At 42.5% G+C, this 20,241-nt stretch overlaps 1 protein-coding gene across 1 annotated transcript in view; it reads right to left on the minus strand.

The window, feature by feature from the left end:
* The window catches only part of MGLL (monoglyceride lipase), a 246,811-nt gene that overhangs the window by 175,684 nt on the left and 50,886 nt on the right, over window positions 1-20,241 (minus strand). The gene's annotated exons all lie outside the window — the stretch shown is intronic.

The raw sequence follows: 20,241 nt of genomic DNA on the forward strand, positions 1-20,241 counted from the left end.
AATGTTTTTATTTTTGAGACAAGAGAGAGACAGAGCATGAGCAGGGGAGACACAGAATCTGAAGCAGGCTCCAGGCTCTGAGCTGTCAGCACAGAGCCCGACGTGGGGCTCAAGCTCAAGAACTGTGAGATCATGACCTGAGCTAAAGTCGGACGCTTAACCGATTGAGCCACCCAGGCGCCCCACGATAAGTGTACTCTTAATCCCCTTCATCTTCTTCACCCCTCCCCTACCCTCACCTCTCCTCTGCTAACCATCAGTGTGTTTTCTGTGCTTAAGAGTCTTCTTTATTGTCTCTTTTTCCCTTTATTTGTTCATTTGTTTTGTTTCTTAAATTCTACATATGAGTGAAATCATGTGGTATTTGTCTTTCTGTGTCTGACTTATTTCACTTAGAACAATACCCTCTAGGTCCATCCATGTTATTACAAATAGTTTTTAGTTTTAGTTTTTCTATTCTGCTTTGCGATGTAATCTGAAGATCTTTTTCTTCTAATGGGAGAATTATATTTGCATTTATTAGCATGACGTGTCTGGTCTTGGTTTATGTCGTATTGTATACCATGTTTTCTGTTTTTAGATGCTGCATTGTAGCAATTCCCAGTCACTTTTTCACATTGTAGCATCTTTGAAATTGAGATGTCTTGCAACCAATGGTGCCTCACGGTTTAATTGGCAACAGAGATGATTAAAATGATAGTGATCTTACAACTGATCCAATGTTAAGATTTAATAAAATTTGGTATATATTTTAATATATATGTAATGTATTTCCTCTACTTTTTATTGCAGCTCTTCAACTACTAAGGAATATTTGTATTCTGTTCTAGTGGTCAGCTTTACATTTATCTGTTTATACAACACCTGTAGTGTCTTCTTTGTTTTGTCTAAAAAGTGAACTACGGAATTAGCTTCTGTCTCTGCTTCCTTCACCTCTCCCTGTCTTTTCCTCCCCAATTTTCAGCAATAATACTGTTTTTCTTAGTGTTTATCTTTTTATTAAAACATTCTTAAGTTTGGACAACATGATTTGTCAGCATTAAAGGCAAGGCAATCCACAAGCTTATTGTACTTATACATTGCCAGGGCATACAACGATTACATTACGTATCATTTAGCTTTCTGTGTTTAACAAAACACCTCAGAATGGAGTGGCTTAAAGCAATGAACATTCATTATTTGTCATCATCCTATGGGTTGGCTGAGCAGCTGGCTCCCCTGGGCCAGCTTGGCTACATGGTGTAGTCACGGGGTTGGCAGCAAGACTGGTCCTGAGGGGCCTCACTCAGGGGTCTGGCAGTGGCTAGATGTCAGCTGAGGCAACAGCCACACACCTCTAATCATCCAGCAGGGGCTCATTCAGATGGCAGCAGAAGGGCTTCGGCAGCAAGAGAGGGCAAGCCCCAACACAGCAAGCACTTTTCAGGTTTCCACTCGCATTACCTCTGTTGCTCCACTGACCCAACAAGTCACTGGGCCAAGCCCAGAGTCAGTGTGGAAGAAAAGACCATTTTGCATGGGCTACCCCGCACTCTGTTCCATTCATCTTGTCCCCTGCTTTGCTTTTGCCCAATGTCTCTGATCAAATATTTCCAACATTCAATTCTTTTGTGAAGTTTCCTCTGCCATTCCTTGGTTGGTTGGAGTTCATCCTCCAATATTTCCCTGAAGAGGGGCTCATGATAGCAGGGGTGGGGTGGGGGAGCCACCCTCTTCTAATCTGTTCAAAGGCACCGTATGTGCTGGCTGCAGCCAGGGCCTGAGTCTCAGAAGGAGGATGTAGCTAGAATATATAAGCTGGGGGATCCTACTCATCTGGCCCAGCTTCTGTTCCTGGGCTGTTATATGTTATTCAAGTCAGCCGCCAGCCCTTGGGTCTCACTGGGTGCACAGACTTTCTCATATCCACTAGCCAGACCAGAGGTCTCAGAGGCCCTAGTGGAATTTATATTCCTGAAGGGGAGCCAGCATCATCACCCCAGGGTCCTAGAGGAGGCCCTTCCCACAATGTGTCAGACCCATTACAGTTCCAGCTATTTACTTGTTCCCCAGTTACTAGAGTAAGACATCCACACCCACTGCTATGTAACTTCCACCTGATAGGAGCGAGGCACACTTTGCTATCCTCTGACATGCTTTGGTCGAGGGGATGTTCGCAGATGAGATGCAACCAGAGGTCTTGAAAGCTCTTGCATGGTTGGGCTTGCCATCTTTGCCTCTGTCACATCCATGAGAAGAGCATTCCTAGTGAGTCCGCTGGCCGAAAGAAGATGAGAGACCCGTGAGCAGAGATGCTCCCACTGGACTCATGGACCAGAAGCAGGAAGCAGAGCTGCCTTGTGGTCACAGCCTGCAGCAGGGCCACCTGCTGAGCCGAGATCAAGATCAACCCAAGCCAACCAGTGATAACAAATGAATATTGCTTCAAGCAACTGAGTTCTGAGGTGGTTTGTTATGCAATAGTATTATCATTGCAAACCAATACACGTCACAATTTTGTTTGTAGGTGTGGTGTCTCTACCAAAACCCTTCAAGGGTTCCCAATGAATAGGTGACCTACTTTCTGGCCTGAGCCACTGGCCATCTCAGGCTCAAGTTGGAACTTCTCCTCCCACAGCCATTGAAAGCTGATGACAGAATTCTGCCAAAGGATTAGATGGGAGCCACACCAACGATATGGGTTTCTTGGATCCCCCAAATTCTCTTATCCCTTACCACTCCCAGACTCTAAAGTATCTCCCACTCCTCTCTCTCAGCACAGTGCTAAAGTTCCCGAAGTCCTTTAATACCTACTATTCGAATACATTCATCAGTGAATATATTAGAAGGTCCTTTTCTGAAAGTATCACGTGAGTTAAAAGGTCCACCATTTGTTGTATCTGACACACTTAAATATACCACTGATCTTATGAATAAATGAGCAAAGTTATATTCCAGTAGAACTTGATTTTGATTGCATTTCATTTAAAATCTAGCTCTAGTATTCTGACACATTTTAATGGGCCGCTGGGACCCTCTGACAAAAGAGGGGGTGAAATGCCATTAAATCTCCTCTAGCCCTTCCAGAGTTGGCGTTAAGGGAAACCCATTTGGCCTAAAAGGAAACCATCCCTTGCACTAATATACTTGCTTAATCACTCAGCAGAATTAAAACTGGATTCTTTCCTGCCGTACTTCTCAGAACTTTTAATATGCTAATGCACATTGTAGAGCTCTGAGAGGGGAATTAGCAGGCAGCATTTCCTAAGCCAACTTGGCCCTGGCGCCCTGAGAACTTTTTGTACTTAGGGCATTTGTATGATTAATATCAGCCCATGGAACACAGTTTGAGAAATTCTGCTCTTTTCCAATGACCTACAAAGCAATAAATCATGTTGTCAGCCACACAGCTATATTTAAATCCCACCTTCCTGGCCCTAAATTGACTATCCCCCCACTCCTTGGTAACCTTTTTATGGCTACAGCACACTTGAAGGGAATAAAGGATCAAGGCAGGGAGGGGGGCGGGGAGGAAGCCACTAAACAGGTCAGAAATAATTACAGTGAAAACACTTTCTCAGTGGAACCAAGTCTTGCGGGTCTATAAAAGAGCCCACGGTTATCTCACTATTCACCCTACAACACTGGGTCTTTGAGTGAAGCTTGTGACTGGACCTGCCCTAATAAGGAAAAGTTTTGCAGCGTTCCAGGGAACGCTGGTTTTTTTGGCACTGGCCAAGGCTACAGGACACCCTTTAACTCTTATTGGTAAAAAGCAGTATCTTGAATCTTACAACCTAACTTTGCCACACTGCATATACTTTGAGTATATACATACTCCATATACAGGTGCCTATCACTTGGAATATGACAGATTGGCACAGATTCAAAACATAACAGACGCCTGTCCTCAGAAGTCACAGTACTTCTGCAGCAAGTTCCCTGCAACCAAAGGGGAACCACTGAGCAATCATGGCAAATTACATAGCACCAAAAACTACATACACGCTGGTGATTAGACATCCAAATAGAGCACTGTTTTCCTCAATTGTACTCTATTTAGAGTTATTTCAAAATAAGCAAACACAAAAATAAAAACAAAAAATGGAAGAATGCCTCTAGCCCACTTGGTCCTCCAGAGGTCACTGGAACAGCATGGATGATATGGTACCCACATGGGTCGGGTTCTAAAAATCTACATGTATGGAAAAATTAGTGATAATCCAAATTGCCCTTGAAAGTCTTAAATTTTCTGGGGCGCCTGGGTGGCTCAGTCATTTGGACACTCGACCTTGGCTCAGGTCATGATCTCACGATTCGTGGGTTCAAGCCCCACATCAGGCTCTGTGCTGGCAGCTCGGAGCCTGGGGCCTGCTTTGGATGTTGTGTCTCCCTCTCCCTCTGCCCCTCCCCACTCATGCTCCATCTCTCTCTGTCTCTCAGAAAAGAATAAATGTTAAAAAAAATTTTTTTTAAGTCTTAAATTTTCTCTAAGGTGCATGACACATAGTGTGTGCCTCTTGGTAATGTGGCATGATTTTTTTTTTTTTTTACCTCAATGCTCAGGCGTCGTAGTCTAGCCACTTCAAAGAAGGAAGAGGTGGACAGAAAATAAAATGAGCAGCAGGCAAAAGTTTATTAGAGTATAAGAGAAGATCAGAAAGTAAGAAGAGTATGAAAGCTCTCTTTACAGAGAGGGGGCATTCGAAAGTGAATGCCCTTGATGACAGGCAAGCGTCCTTGTTTTACAAGGTTCTGGTCAGCACCCCCTTCCCTTCCCTTCATTCCTTCTCAGGTTCTACCCTTACTGGGTGGATCATTCTAGGTGCTAGGTGGCCCATTCCTGATTGGCTCAACTCCATTGTGTGAGGAGTCAGATTGGTCATACTGTCCCTCCTATAACATTAGTTTTATGATTTAGTTTTTTTAGTTAGCTCTTTTGATTGCCAAATTCCTGAGGAGAACCTGAGGGGGTGTAGGTGGTGTCTGTTACGTTCTTAAGAGGGACCTTAGGCCCTCTTAAGGGGTTTGCTGAGGTCAAAAGCTCCTCAGCATTATTCCAAAATAGGTGTTTCCTCCCACACCCATACCTTAACTCTGTAACCTTTCCCTCTGCCTATTTTATCCTATCTTTCCCTATCATAGTGAGATCCACCCAGGCCAAGAACTAGAGGCATTTTTCATAAAAAAAAACAAAAAAAAAAAACAAAAAAAAAAAAACAAAACACTACCTGAGGGACGTAATGGAAGTCTTCAACAATTGGAAAGGTATGTCTGAATCTTGGACAAAATACTTAATATGATAAAATTATTTTATTTCCCCAAATAATATACTGGGCTTTTTTGCAATTCTAAATAAAATGACAAAGTGAATTTTCTTGGACACTTGACAAAATGATGTTAAAATTGAAATGTAAAAAGTTATACAAGGATGGTCAAGAAAATATTGACAACAAAGAGAAACTTATCCTAGCATGAGTTATAGAATATTATAAAGCTATGAGGACTGAAACATTATGTTACCAAGACAGGACAAACAGACAGCCCAGCAGAAATAAAGAGAGTACAGAAATGGACAGAAGCAAATAAGGAAATTTGATACAGGAGAAAGTTAGAATTTTAAATCAGAACACTCCAGATGGAGTGATCAATAAATAGAATTGGAATAACTAACTCAACACTTGGGGAAAAAAAATAATAATAAATCTGGATGCCCACGTCATTCTTGACACCAAAATAAATCCCAAATGGGTCAAAAATTTAAGGATTTTAAATAGACAAAGCCATAAACACACTAGAAGAAAAACTGATGCATTTTAAAAATAATCTGGGGATTAGAAAAAACATTGCTAAGCATACTGCAAAACCCAGAAAACAACAACAGAACTTTAAAAAATTCCATAAAGCTGAAAGACAAGGGGGCTGGAGAAGAATATTTGTAATGTATTACAGCAAAAAAAGTTATTGTTATTTCTATTTCAAGCCTCAAATGATAAATAAAAAGCAAACCCATAATAATAAAACAAAGCAAATAAACAAAGCAATAAATAAAATAAAGCAAACGCATAAAAATGGGCAAATACATTGTACAAGAAAAATTACAAAAGAATACAAATATAATCATATGCAAAGATGTTCAACTTTATTAACAGTAAAAAGCAAAAATAAAAACATGATAACAACTCTCACCTAAGAGAATAGCACAGAAGAAAGACCATAAAGTCTGGTGGTGGCCAAGATGTAGACGCTGGGTACTCTCACATCCTGTGGGTGCAGGCTGCTGGGAAAAACCCTGACTGTAAACTCTGCACACCTTAAGACTATCCAATGGGAAAAGAACCATTTCTTCAACGAATGGTGCTGGGAAAACTGGACAACAATATGCAAAAGAAAGAAAATGGATCACTTTCTTATACCACACATAAAAATAAATTCAAGATGGGGGCGTCTGGGTGGCTCAGTCGGTTAAGCGTCCGACTTCGGCTCAGGTCATGATCTCGCAGTCCATGGGTTTGAGCCCCGCATCGGGCTCTGTGCTGACAGCTCAGAGCCTGGAGCCTGTTCCTTTCTCTGACCCTCCCCTGTTCATGCTCTCTCTCTCTCTCTCTGTCTCAAAAATAAATAAACGTTTAAAAAAATTTCTTTTAATAAATAAATAAATAAGTAAATTAAAGATGGATTGAAGACCTACATGTGAGACCTAAAACCATAATAATCCTAAAGGAGAACATAGGTAGTAACTTCTTTGACATTGGCCATAGCAACTTTTTTTCTAGATATGTCTCCTGAGGCAAGAGAAACAAAAGCAAAATAAATTATTGGGACTCCATCATAATAAAAAGGTTCTGCACAGCGAAGGAAACAATAAAACTGAAAGGAAACCTATGGAATGAGAGAAGATATTCACAAATGACATATCCAATAAAGGGTGAGTATCTGAAATGTATAAAGAGCTTATACATCTCAACCTCAAAAAAAAATTATGTGATTTAAAAATGGACAGAAGATATGAAAAGACATTTCTCCAAAGCAGACATCCAGATGGCCAATAGACACATGAAAAGATGCTCATCATCACTCATCATTAGGGAAATGCAAATCAAAACTACAATGAGATATCACCTCACACTTGTCAGAATGGCTAAACGCAACACAAGAAACAACAGGTGTTTACAAGGATGTGGAGAAAAAGGAACCCTCATGCACTGTTGGTGGGAATGCAAACTGGTGCAGCCACTCTGGAAAACCATATGGAGGTTCCTCAAAAAAGTAAAAATAGAACTACCCTACAATCCTGTAATTGCACTACTTGGTGTTTACTCAAAGAATACAAAGATACTCATTCAAAGGGATACAGGCACCCTGATGTTTATTACAGCATTATTTACAGTAACCAAGATATGGAAGCAGCCCAAGTGTCCATCAATTGATGAATGGATAAAGAAGATGTGGTATATATACACACACATACACACAACAAATATTACTCAGCCATAAAAAAGAATGAAATCTTGCCATTTGCCATGACATGGATGGAGCTTGAGGGTATATGTCAGAGAAAGATAAATACCGTATGATTTCACTCATATGTGGAAATTAAGAAACAAAACAAATTAGCAAAGGGGGTAAAGAGAGAGAGAGAGAAACCAATTAACAGACTCTTAACTATAGAGAACTATAGAGAACAAACTGATGGTGACCAGAGGGGAGGTGGGTAGAGGGATGGGTTAAATGGACGATGGGAATTCAGGAGTGCACTTGTTGTGATGAGCACCAGGTGATGGGTCGAAGTGCCGAATCACTATACTATATTGTACCCCTGAAACTAAGGCAACACTGTATGTTCACTAACTAGAATCAAGATGAAAACTTAAAAAAAAAAAAAAAACTACAAAATATTATAAAACCCCTGCCCAAAAAAGGATATACTCCTTTTGCCCAAGAAATCCCATTTCTAAGAATCTATCAGAAGAAAATTATTAGAGGCTCAAAAAGCTGTCTGCACAATGAAATTCCTCACAATACTTCCAACTGCCAGAAAAGAAAAAGAGAAAAAGAAAACTGATACAAAAGGAACACCAGTGAAAAGCAGTCACATGTATTCTGGTACGCTCTGGGCACCATACCAAGCAGACACCAAAAGTTGCAATCCATGTTATTGACATGTCTATAAATTGTCAAAGCATCAGAGAAAGAAATGTGATTCCTTTTGACAAACAGTGTGTCTATTATCTAAACAAGTGCATGGTGTTGTTGTCTACAGCGATGCTGGCCAAAAGGCTTCTGTTGTTGTTATTCCTTGGGGTACAACGAATTAGTTCACTATGCTTACATGAAATTTTCTGTAAACAATGTTTTCAAAAGAGAAAAAAGATGGATAGATGGGCAAGGAAAGCCAAGAATTTTTTTTTAATGTAATAAAGGGGCATTTGCCCTTGCTGGTGGTAAAGCGTAGTCTAAAGATACAACCATTAGAACAAAGTGGTAACGCTACAGGCAGAGGCAGAAATTTGAAATGAAGAGAGGGAAAAGAAAGTTGAGAGAGTGATTCAATGACAGAGGGAAGTTTAGTTTATGGCTGAGGTAGCATTTCAAATTAGGGAGAAAGAAATGAATTATTAATAAATGGCGGCAGGAAAACTACTGCATCACTGAGGGCAAAAATGAACACTCTCCTTTATCCATGATCAATCCCAGATGTATTAAGCTGTAAGTGTAAAAAACAAAGACAAAAAGGCGACTAGAAATACAGCAGGAGAACGTTTTTATAATCTTTTGGTGTGTGTTTCAGGGGAGGGGTCTTCTAAGCGTATGAATCCCAGAGGCCCAAAAAAGAGAAGATTGATACATCTGATTACATAACAACTTTAAATTTCTCTAGTAAAATGTACCATAAACAAAAATAAAAATCTCACACAAGGGGAAAAAAAAATATTTTCTGTCAATATGACAAACTCTGCATGGAAGGATATAACCAAAACATTAAACATGTTGATCTTTATTTCCTTCTTCATAATGTTTTGTATTTTCTTGATTTTTGTTATTGAATATAATACTTTCATAAATCAAAAAAAACCCTTTTTAAACATTGAACCTGAAAAAACATTAAAAGAAAATAAAATTATTCATAAAAACTTTTGAAACAGGGGATGAAAGAAGTTTCTTTTAAAAAAAATTTTTTTTAACGTTTATTCATTTCTGAGAGAGAGAGCACAAGCAGGGGAGGAGCAGAGACAGAGAGAGGGCGACACAGAATCCGAAGCATGCTCCAGGCTCTGAGCTGTCAGCACAGAACCCACGAACCACGAGATCATGACTCGAGCCGAAGTCAGAAGCTTAACCGACTGAGCCACCCAGGCACCCCTTGAGCGTGTAATTTTCTAAGCTTAAAGGTAAAAGATGGAAAGAAAGTTCTTTCCTATGAGGGACCAGACTGACATATCTAATGGCATCCTTGAAATCTCCAGTTGGGCGTCTCATAGACATCTCAAAGTTAGTCTCGGCACAGTGCAACTTCTTGGTTCCCACACCAGATCTAAACCTCAACTACCAAAACAAAATGAAGTTAACATATAACCTTTTTTTAATTATTATTTTTTTTTATTTAGAGAGAGAGAGAGAGAGAGGGGACATGCGTGAGTGGGGGAAAGGCAGAGAGAGAGGGAGAGAGAGAATCCCAAGCAGGCTTCACACAGAGCATGCAGCCCAACATGGTGCTCAATCCAATGACCCCGGGATCATGACCTGAGCTGAATTCAAGAGTCAGACACTCAACCGACTGAGCCACCCAGGCTCCCTTCAACATATAAAATGTTAAGTGAGTTCATCAAGACATAACGGGGTCTGCTGGTTTTTGCTAAAAGCCCTTTATACTGTCATCAGTTGGAAGGAAAAAGGGACAAGAGGCAGCCATGTCCCTTCCTCCTTGAGGACCTGACCCAGAAGTTGCCCACCTCATTATCTTTCACGTGCCATTGGCCAGAAGTAAGTCATATGACTGTACCCAGCTGCCAGGGAGACTGGGAGACGACATCTTTATTCTAGGAAGTCATGTGCCTAAATGACATTACTATGGGAGGAGAAGAGGCTGGATATGGAAAGACCAGCGGTCTCTGGCATGATTATAGCATAGCACGTAGTGCATAATCTCATTTGTATAAAATGCACTGCCCACACTCTCACACACACATGCATCTTGATGGATGGAAAGACACAAAACTATTGGGAGTTTGGGTGAGTTTTACTCACTCCTTTGAACTTTTCTGTATTGATTGAATATTTATAATAGGTATATTTTTCAGTAACTTTTTTTCCCAAAATGAATGACCTAAATTTAAATCTAAGGTCAGAGGCTGCCTCTTGAAAGACAAGTAACCCATGGGGAGCTCTGGGTCTGGAAAGGCTCTTCAGATCTGTCCCAAACTGAGGGCCTGTGTATACCCTCAACAACCAATCGCTGACCTTGGGGAGGGGGGAAACCTCCTCTGGAGGGGACTGAGCTATGGGTCCTCAGCAGCCAGCACTCAGTCGGTGGAATGTAGCTCTGCGCTGAATGGGGGATCTTGGTGGTGCGCGAGGGCATATACTACACCAGGGATAGATACAAGGCATCACCTGCAGCCAGGAGAAGGAAGGAAAGGAAAATCAGAAATAGCATTTTACACATACTACGTGCCATGTGCTTGTCACTTCCTGTGTTACCTTCTTCAGTTCAATAGTCTTGCAAGCTGAGTGCTTAAATTCACCATTTTTATATGTATGGAAACTCAAGTTCAAGGATGTTAGGAAAACGTGTCCAAGAAGAGGCAACAGAAGAATAATAGAATGAGGATTCAAACCCAGACAGGGAAAGCAAAACCACTTTGTACCTCCAACATGAAGTCATGAAGATGGAGACTTTATTTGGTTTGATTTCAATGAAAATTGTTAATGGCATCACAAAAGACTTTTACAACCATGTTGGCAATGAGAACAAAGGAGGGGAAGTTCTGGAATAAGGGAAAAGTCGTGAAAACAGATTAATAATAGAAGAAAGAACTACTACACGCAACTATTATTTTTCTTCAAATCTTCCTCAGTAAAGAGAATGGTCTTTTTTGGTTTTAATTTTTTTTTTTTTTTTTTAATTTTTTTTTTCAACGTTTTTTATTTATTTTTGGGACAGAGAGAGACAGAGCATGAACGGGGGAGGGGCAGAGAGAGAGGGAGACACAGAATCGGAAACAGGCTCCAGGCTCCGAGCCGTCAGCCCAGAGCCCGACGCGGGGCTCGAACTCACGGACCGCGAGATCGTGACCTGGCTGAAGTCGGACGCTTAACCGACTGCGCCACCCAGGCGCCCCGGTTTTAATTTTTTTTAATGTTTCTTTTTGAGAGAGAGACAGAGCATGAGCTGGGGAGGGGCAGAGAGAGAGAGGGAGACACAGAATCCAAAGCAGGCTCCAGGCTCCGAGCTGTCAGCACAGAGCCCAACATGGGGTACGAACTGCAAGATCGTGACCCGAGCCAAAGTGGGAGGCTTAACTGACTGAGCCACCCAGGTGCCCCAGGAAGGGAATGGTCTTAAAATGAAACCTATATATGGCAAAGTGCACAACTGGAGTCTGAGCAGGAGAAAACATTAGACATACCCAAACTGGAATGACTCTATGAAATAACTGCCCTGAACTTTTCAAAACGGTCAAGGTCATGAAAGGCAAAGGAAAGCTGAGGAAATGTTCTGCTTCCGCAGAAGCAGATTAAAGGAAGGAGAAAAGATACGACAACAAATGCACTGTGAAAATTGTATAAGGGGTGATATGAGGGCTTAGGCATAAAGTTAGTACAGACTGTAGGTACAATAAAAGTTTTGTTATTGACATTAAACTTCCTGATTTTGAAAATCAATCACACCATGGATATGTAAAATAATATTCCTGTTCTTAAAATTATGTGTATGTGTTTAAGGGTAATGGGTCACAATATCTGGAGTTTACTCTCAAATATTCAGAACACAATATATGTGAAATAAAAGTAAAATTAAATATGTATATATATAAATTATAAGTATATAAATACATATATATACATATATAGATCATAAATATATATATTACATATATATACACAGAGAGAGAGAGAGAAAGTAAGTGTGGCAAAAAGTTAATAACTGGTGAACCTAGGTGAAAGATACATTGAGAATTTATTGTAATATTCTTGAAATGGTTTTGTACGTTTGAAATTCTTTCAAAATGAGAGGAGAAAGAGAAGGGTCCCCAAGACAGGAGAGCCAGTAGAACGAGAGAATCCAACCACCTAAAGGAACTCAGAGCTGGTAAGTCTCCTGATAGGCAAGTGTTGCAATTGATACAAAGTGGATGAGGATCATTATGGATTGATGAACTTGATCCTCGGGGAAATCCTGGAATGAATCTTCAAATAGATGGGCTATGAACATTTAGAAGAGACTGTGTGCTCTAGCAGTCAATGTGAACTCCCCCACAAAAATAAATAAATATATATATATATGCAAATTAGGTCAAGCTAACCTCATTTTCCTTTCCAAAGTAAATTAAAGAAATGATCACCAGCACAGTGTATCCCTACGTAGGCGAAGTTTTTGACTAAGTTGTCCATAATACCTTCATGGATAAGAAGACAAAAAACCCCGGAGAGCATTTTTACAGCAACCTGACCACCACTACTCACAGTATAGACACAACCTGCTTGGGGTGGAGGTGGAAGATTAGTCTCCCAGGGCTGCTGTAACAAAGTACCACATACGAGTGGCTCAAACAGCAGAAATTTACCTTCTCACAGTGCTGGGGGCTAGTAGTCCAAGATTAAGGTGATGGCAGGGGCAGCAGGTTCCTTCTGAGGGCACACAGGGCAGGGTCTGTTTAGCAGGGTCTATACAAAGTGGATGAGGATCATTACGGACTGATGAACTTGATCCTCGGGGAAATCCTGGAATGAATCTTCAAATAGATGGACTATGAACATTTAGAAGAGACTGTGTGCTCTAGCAGTCAATGTGAACTGGGTCTATTTAGCCCTCCTGCCTTGCCTTGTCAATGGTGGTCTTCACTTTCGCGGGGCTACCTCCCTGTGTCCAAGTCTCCCCTTTCGATAAGGATGCCAGTCATATTGGATTAGGACCCACTCTAATGACCTCATTTAACTTGATTACCTCTGTATAGACTCTATCTCAAATAAGGTCACATTCTGAGTTGCCAGGGAGTTAGGACTCCCACATATGAATTAGGGAGACACAATTCAACCCCTAACAGTAGAGGTGGGGGGGAGGATCTCTAGCAAAGTGCCACAAAGCCTTGCTCTGTTCAACTCTATCAGGAAAAGACAACATGAGACCCTCTTCTCACACCTGGGGACCATCTAAAGCTGCAAAGGGAGAATAATCAGTAGGATGATGATGAGACAGCTAGTGTAACAGACGCAGAATTAGGGGGCGGGGTTCCGCAGCCGGCTCCCTCACCGGCAGGGGGCACCACCCTGTCATTCCCCATACAGGCTCCTGGGTGGCGCAAGGATTAAAAGAGAACCAGGTAGGAGGCATTATGCAAAGTGCAAGGCTCACAAGACCCACAAATCACGGGCACCACCTCCTGCTGGGGACGGAGTCAGAGTCCCAGCAGCGAGAGCGCCAGGCAGGAGACAGCCCTGACTTCTGGGAGCGACAGCACTCTGTCATTTCCTTTACAGCTGTCTGTAGCGGGTCTGGGAGGCTGGGAGGTGTTTGTGCTACTTTGATTCCCAGTTCCTTCCCACCTCCTTGCCTTGATACTTTGATTCCCAGTTCCTTCCCACCTCCTTGCCTTGACCCCTCCGACACTTGGAATCTCCCCCCTTTCCAAGGGTGTCTCTCGGTTCTTGCCTTTGTCTCGACTTACAGCTTCTATCTGGACATATTCTTAACTTACCCTGAGGTCCTGTTTTCCAGGTGTGCCCCACAGGGTCTCGGCATGCATCATACGCAGACCCATATTCACACTGTAGATCCAGAGTCAAGAACGCTTAGGAAATGCTTTGCATCTTTACTGCAGGATTCATCAGGACCTTTCATCCTGCATTCTGACTCTTCAACAAGGGACATGGAACGCAGCATTTCCCAAATGGTTCTAACGCAGAGCTCCATTTTCCAAATATCTGGAGGAACTAATGTCCTGCTCTTACAAGTTCTGGTTTGCACTCAGTGTCTCCGCTTCCAGTTGGTCCGTGACAGATGGCTATGCGCCAAAATCCTTTCCAAGGGGATGTGAACAGGTGTGAGAGTTGCCCCTCTGAGGCCTGATCCGCAAACCTGCTATGTGCCCTCTTCCTCATCCTTTCCCTTCTGGCTGGCCAGGAGATGAACACCCAGGGGCCCTCGGCAGTGCTGCCACCAGCCAGGGTCCCGGAACCACTAGATGAAAGGCAGCTACCTTGATGATCTGAATACATGCCTAGAATTTTGCATAAGCAAAGGATAATTCCTATTATGTTAAGCCATGAAATGTTGAGCCCTGTTTATTGCAGCCTAACACACTGCCTTATTTGCTTCTTTACTACCTGTAATTAGGCACGAAAGAAAAATTAACTTCCTTCTTCTTTAGGGAACTATCATTCAAATTCTTTGTTAGAGTGGCTAAATCTCTATAGACCTTAACTTACACATGGTATAAATAGTGGTCACTGCATAATAATGGAACCAACAATCACAATTGGTCATGCTTGTGTTAAGAAATCACTTAGGAGTCTGCCTAAAACAGCAAGATTTGATTATTCATATACTCAGGATTTGAGGATTTCATTGCTGGGGAAAATGAAATAATATCGGGATACAGAGAGGGAAATGTGGCTTTCAGAAAGTTCATGACCTGTCAAAACCCCTCAAATCTATTAGACTTAGCGCGCAGCCTCGAACACCTGCAGGCTGAAGGCTGGACTGTCTGAGCATGGTTTATCATCACAGAAGTGGGGAAGCAGGGCTTAGGAGGTAGCTAACTCCATTCCCCATGCTTCCCTGTGATGGATTCTTAAAGCAGAAGAGCCTCCAAAAGAAATACGGTCCGATCTCTGCCTCAAGACAGGATGCAATAAATATTATTGGGAAGAAATGGATTTCTGTCTCATTTTCAAGATCTTTGGAGAAGGGAATTTCCATTTAAGAACACATGCCTCATTAGGGAAAATGACGTGGAGTCACTTCATCGTTTATGAAAGCCCTTGTTCACATCTGTTAGTTCTCATTCATCCTCCACATAATCTGTGAGAGGCAGATGAATTATCACTTTGGCTATTATTATCCTCCAAGAGTCTGCGTTACATGAGGCAATGAGGCCTTCAGAAGCAGTGCCAAGTTAGGATACCGGGTGTCCCATCCCCAGCCCCACTTTCCTGTCACTTACCAGCTTCACCTCTCAGTCACCCCAATCAGTAAACATCCCCTGACCATCTATTCTCTGGAGGGCCTGAGGCAGGCATGTGAATGTGCCACAAAGGTGAACAGGACAGAGCCCTTGGCCTCTGGGAGCTTTTGGGCTGGATGGGAAAATATGACAGGTGTATATACCTGCTACAGTGTGAAGTTCTGTAGGATGGCACCATGTGACAGCCACAGGCAACAGTGCGCTGAGCCCTTCAGACCCAAACAGCCAGTAAAGACAATAAGATGATGGCAACTGCCCAGGACCCCGCCCTCCCGCACCTACAGGTGCTGAGCCTGAAGCTGCAGGGGTGAATACCCCGTCCCCCCCACCCCCCACACACACACTTACCTCCAGCCCTCTAGGCCCTCTCGGGGGTGGTGGCTAAGTTCCTCACAGCCCACAGACCTCAGGATGAGGAGGTGTGGCAACATGTGTCCCAACCCTCCAACTATAAGAACTGGAAAGTACAAAAAAAATATTTTTTGTAAAGTTTATTTTTTTTGAGAGAGAGAGGGAGAGGGAACGAGTTGGGGAGGGGCAGAGAGAGGAGAGAGAAAATCCCAAGCAGGCTCTATGCTATCAGCACAGAGCCCGATGTAGGGCTTGAACTCATGAACTGTGAGATCACAACCTGGGCCGAAACCAAGAGTCAGATGCTTAGCTGATGGAGCCACCCAGGCACCCCAAAATTCCTTTTTCTTAAAATTCCATTTCTTAGACTGCCTCGAAGCCAGGGTGTGGACAGGTGACCTGGCTTCTGTCAATCAGTGGCACCCACAGGACACTTGGAGGTGGAGGTGAGTCGAGTCACCTCGAGGTGAATCCAGGTCCTGTGTCAAGGGAGAGTGTGAGGCAAGCTGTGGGAGTTTCTGAGACTGTCCCCTCATGGGGCAGAGCAGCAGGTGACAGGAGCATTTCTTCTGACTGTTGCCCTGAGACACACTGCCCTCCCCACCCCCCCGCCACCCCAGCGCTCTAACATCCAAGCCCGATTCAGGGGCACTCCCAACCTAGCCAGACTGAATTCCACCACCTGCACCTCAACTGCTCTGACCCGCTCATGTGTTCCTTCACTGTACAAATAAGTACTGAGCACCAACTTTGTGCCAGACACTTTTTCAGGTGCTGAGGATCCAGCAGTGAAGGAGACAGGCCTACTGCCTGGCCTCAGGGGGCTAACATTGGGATGAGAAGGGAACCAGCCACAGACAAGACCTATGTCAACAGTGTGATACGGTAGTGATAACTCTGGGTCCTGTTTCTTAGCTCTCCCTTTCAAGTTGCTCTTTGCTGCTCGCGAAAACTAAAGTTGAATATATAATCTCTAGGGGCTCCTGGACGGCTCAGTCGGTTGAGCATCTGATGCTTGATTTCGGCTCAGGTCATGATTTCACGATTCACGGGATCAAGCCCTGCACTGGGCTCTGCATTGAGTGTGGAGACTGCTTGGGATTCTCTCTCCCTCTCTATCTGCCCCTCCTCTGCTCATGTGCATGCTCTCTCTTTCTCTGGAAAAATAAATCAACTTAAAACAAAACAAAACAAAAACAACGATCTTGAGGTTCTGTGCATTCCATCCCTCAGAGGGTGAAAAACCACTTCTGCTGTTGCTCATTTTCCTGCACCAGACTTTGTGTATGTCAAGTTCTCCGTTGCTATGGTCCACAAACTACAGTATGGGTCAAACACTACTTTATTAGTGCCAACACATTCTGGTTGAAGTTCCCATGCTCCCAGGATGGCCAAACCTTCCCTTTCCCCAGAGTCCCATCTAAGTTCTGGGGCACAGGGGTGTCTAACCAATGCACTAGAGTCAGGCCAAGGGGCGTGCCTTCCCATGCTCCATATCTGTCATCTATCTATACTGACCCATGGAGAGGTCGACTGCCCCTAGGTCCTCGGTCTTGCAAGAGTCTCCATGTACCTGTTTGCATGGGCCTCTCTGGTTCAGTGGCTCTCTCCACCACTGGGGCCTGGGGGATATGCAGGTCTCTGGAAGGGTTACCTAAGCCCTTGCTATCCAAGATGCTATGGAGTCATTTCCTCTCTTTGGGTTCTGGCTGCCCCCCGACAGCCCTTCTCAATGAAGGAGACATTAGTTCCCTGTCTTCTCAGATCTCACAAACCTCCCCACACTTAGTCCAGCGGAACAGGACATGGGTCTTCTTTATAACTTCTCCTCCAGAGACCTCCCTGCTTCTCAGTTGGGAAAAGGGGTATGGGAAGAAGATCCATTAACATAATTTAGGTTTCCTTCTAAGAACTCATTCCTTTCTTGAAAGAGCCTAGGCTTCTGGAATCAGAAGACGGTGTTTCTTTAATTTCCCTCCCTCTAGGTTTTCTGAGGTCCTGATTTCTCCACCCACAGGAGGCAATAAGCCTAGAGCAGTTTTAACTTTTTGAAATGGCACCGAGAAGCAAAGCATCACAAGGATATATGCTAAAGGAAGGAGGTGGGAAGAAACAGGTAATATTTCAAAAATATCACTCCACGGATGGGAAGATACAGCAAAAGAACTACACCAGGAAAGTAAGAATGAAGACACGGAAAGGCAAAGAAAACTGATCCATGAACGGATACACTGGTATGTACCCATTCATCATTCCGTGGCAGGCTGTTTTGGAGGACGGATTAAGTTTGAAATAATCAGGTTGGTTGTTCATTTTTTTCACTTAGAAGAATGGTTTCCTCTAATCGAGGAACTGATTGAGCGAAATTATAGATATAGTTCAAGATAGGAACCAGTGTGCTGTGTCAGGAATAGTTCAGATGTATGTACTTTTCCTTTAACAGGTGGAGATGTCATGGGATGGGAGTGGATATGTAGGGAGAAAAGTGACTTCTCAGGGTGCCTGGGTGGCTCAGTCGGTTAGGCGTCTGACTTCGGCTCAGGTCATGATCTCACAGTTTGAGAGTTCAAGCCCTGTGTTGGGCTCTGTGCTGACAGCTCAGAGCCTGGAGCCTGCTTTGGATTCTGTATCTCCCCCTCTCTCTCTGCCCCTCCACCACTCATGCTCTGTCTCTCTCTCTCTCTTTCTCTCAAAAATAAATAAACATTAAAAAATAAAAAAAAAATGACTTCTCTATTAAGAAAAAGCTGCCCAGAGGCAAATCACAATAAAAGAGAGCCAGACACTGGTAGATTAGCCTTAAGGAGGAATAAATTAAACCAAAATGGCAAAATATGCCCAAAGGAATACTGGAAAGCAACTCAACACTGTAAGAAATTGAAGGCTGAAAATGAAGCAGTAAGTCACTGCTGAGTAAATAGTTATATGTAATCTATTCAAGAAGTATGTTCCTTAAAATAAGTTTTTGGTTAATCAGTATATTTCATAATATTAGTCCTTCATTAATCATCTTGAAAATCATCTGAAAATCAGCTAAAGTCCCTGAGAGCCCAGCTTCCAAGTTAGCCTCTTGATGGACTGGAAGCCCTAGCCCTTCACACCATGACTCACTTCCTCTAGAGACCAATGAAACAGATGAAATAAAATAGCCACATAGGAAATCAAACAGGGTCTTCAGAGCAAGCTAAGAAAGATTCATTAGCTTAGCATAATCATCTGGTAAACAAAACCAAAAGCAGGAATAGAATCAGGTGTAGAAGGACCTAATGGGGCTATCAGGTCAAGAGATCCAGAGAGAGAAGTTTTATCAAAGAGCTATAATACGTACATGTAACTACAAATGCATGCAAGGATTGACATGAGCTTCTACAATGTTTTAAGGAATTTTACTTACCAACATGAAATGTGTTTTAAATATGGCACATGTACACACACACACACACACACACACACACACTGGAATATTCAACTTTAAAAAGAATGAAATATTGATACAGGCTATTACATGGATAAACCTTGAGGACATTATGCTAACTGAAATAAGCCAGACTCATAAGGACAAATACTGCATGATTCTATTTATATGAAGTACCTGAAATAGGCAAATTCATAGAGACATAAAATGTAATAGAGGTCTCCAGGTGCTGGGCGGGAGAAGGGGAGCAGGGGAGCAAGGGTGAGAATGGGGAGGTACTGTTTAATGGGTATAGAGTTTCTGCTTGGGAAACTTTTTTTCTTTCTGATGAAAAAATTCTGGAAATGGCTAGTGGAGATGGCTGCACACCACTGTGAATGTATTTAATGCCACGGAATTACACACTTAAAAATAGTTAAAATGGTGAAATTTATATGTATGTTTATTGTATAATATATGTATATATGTATTGTATAATATATGTATATATGTAAATTTATGTATAAATAATAGTTAAAATGGAAACATTTATGCATATTTAACCAACCATAATTTAAGTAAAAAACAAACAAACACAAAAAACTGAGGAGAGATGCAGAAGAGTTAGTGCAAAGTGCAACCTGGGAAACACTCAACTCTGTTTCCGGCTTTGAAGACAGAGGAAGGGGCCATGAGCTACAGAGAGAATGAGTACAATTAATAGAAGCTGGAAAGCCAAGAAAACAGATTCTCCCCTAGAGCCTCCAAAAAAAAGTATAGCCCTGCGGACACTGCTTTTAGCTCTTAGAGAGACCCATTTTGGACTTCTGACCTCCAGAACTACAAGAAATAAATTTGTGTAAGATAACAACTTTGTGTTATTACCACCAAAAACAAATTTTGTTTTGTTCTCAACTGGCTGACCTCATACTACTGCCTTATCCACACAGTAAATAGTCTGTTAACAGTTGCCTCCAGGGAACATTCCTCCTTCCTGCACTACCCCAAACCTGGGCATAACTAATGAGTCTTTTCTCAGGCTTCTAGGGGACCTCCCACTTGAGGCCCAAGGTCACGGAGCTCCTGGTCTCCAGGTAGACTTGCCAGATG

This window comes from Neofelis nebulosa, chromosome 4, assembly GCF_028018385.1.
Source record: "Neofelis nebulosa isolate mNeoNeb1 chromosome 4, mNeoNeb1.pri, whole genome shotgun sequence".
NCBI lineage: Eukaryota > Metazoa > Chordata > Mammalia > Carnivora > Felidae > Neofelis > Neofelis nebulosa.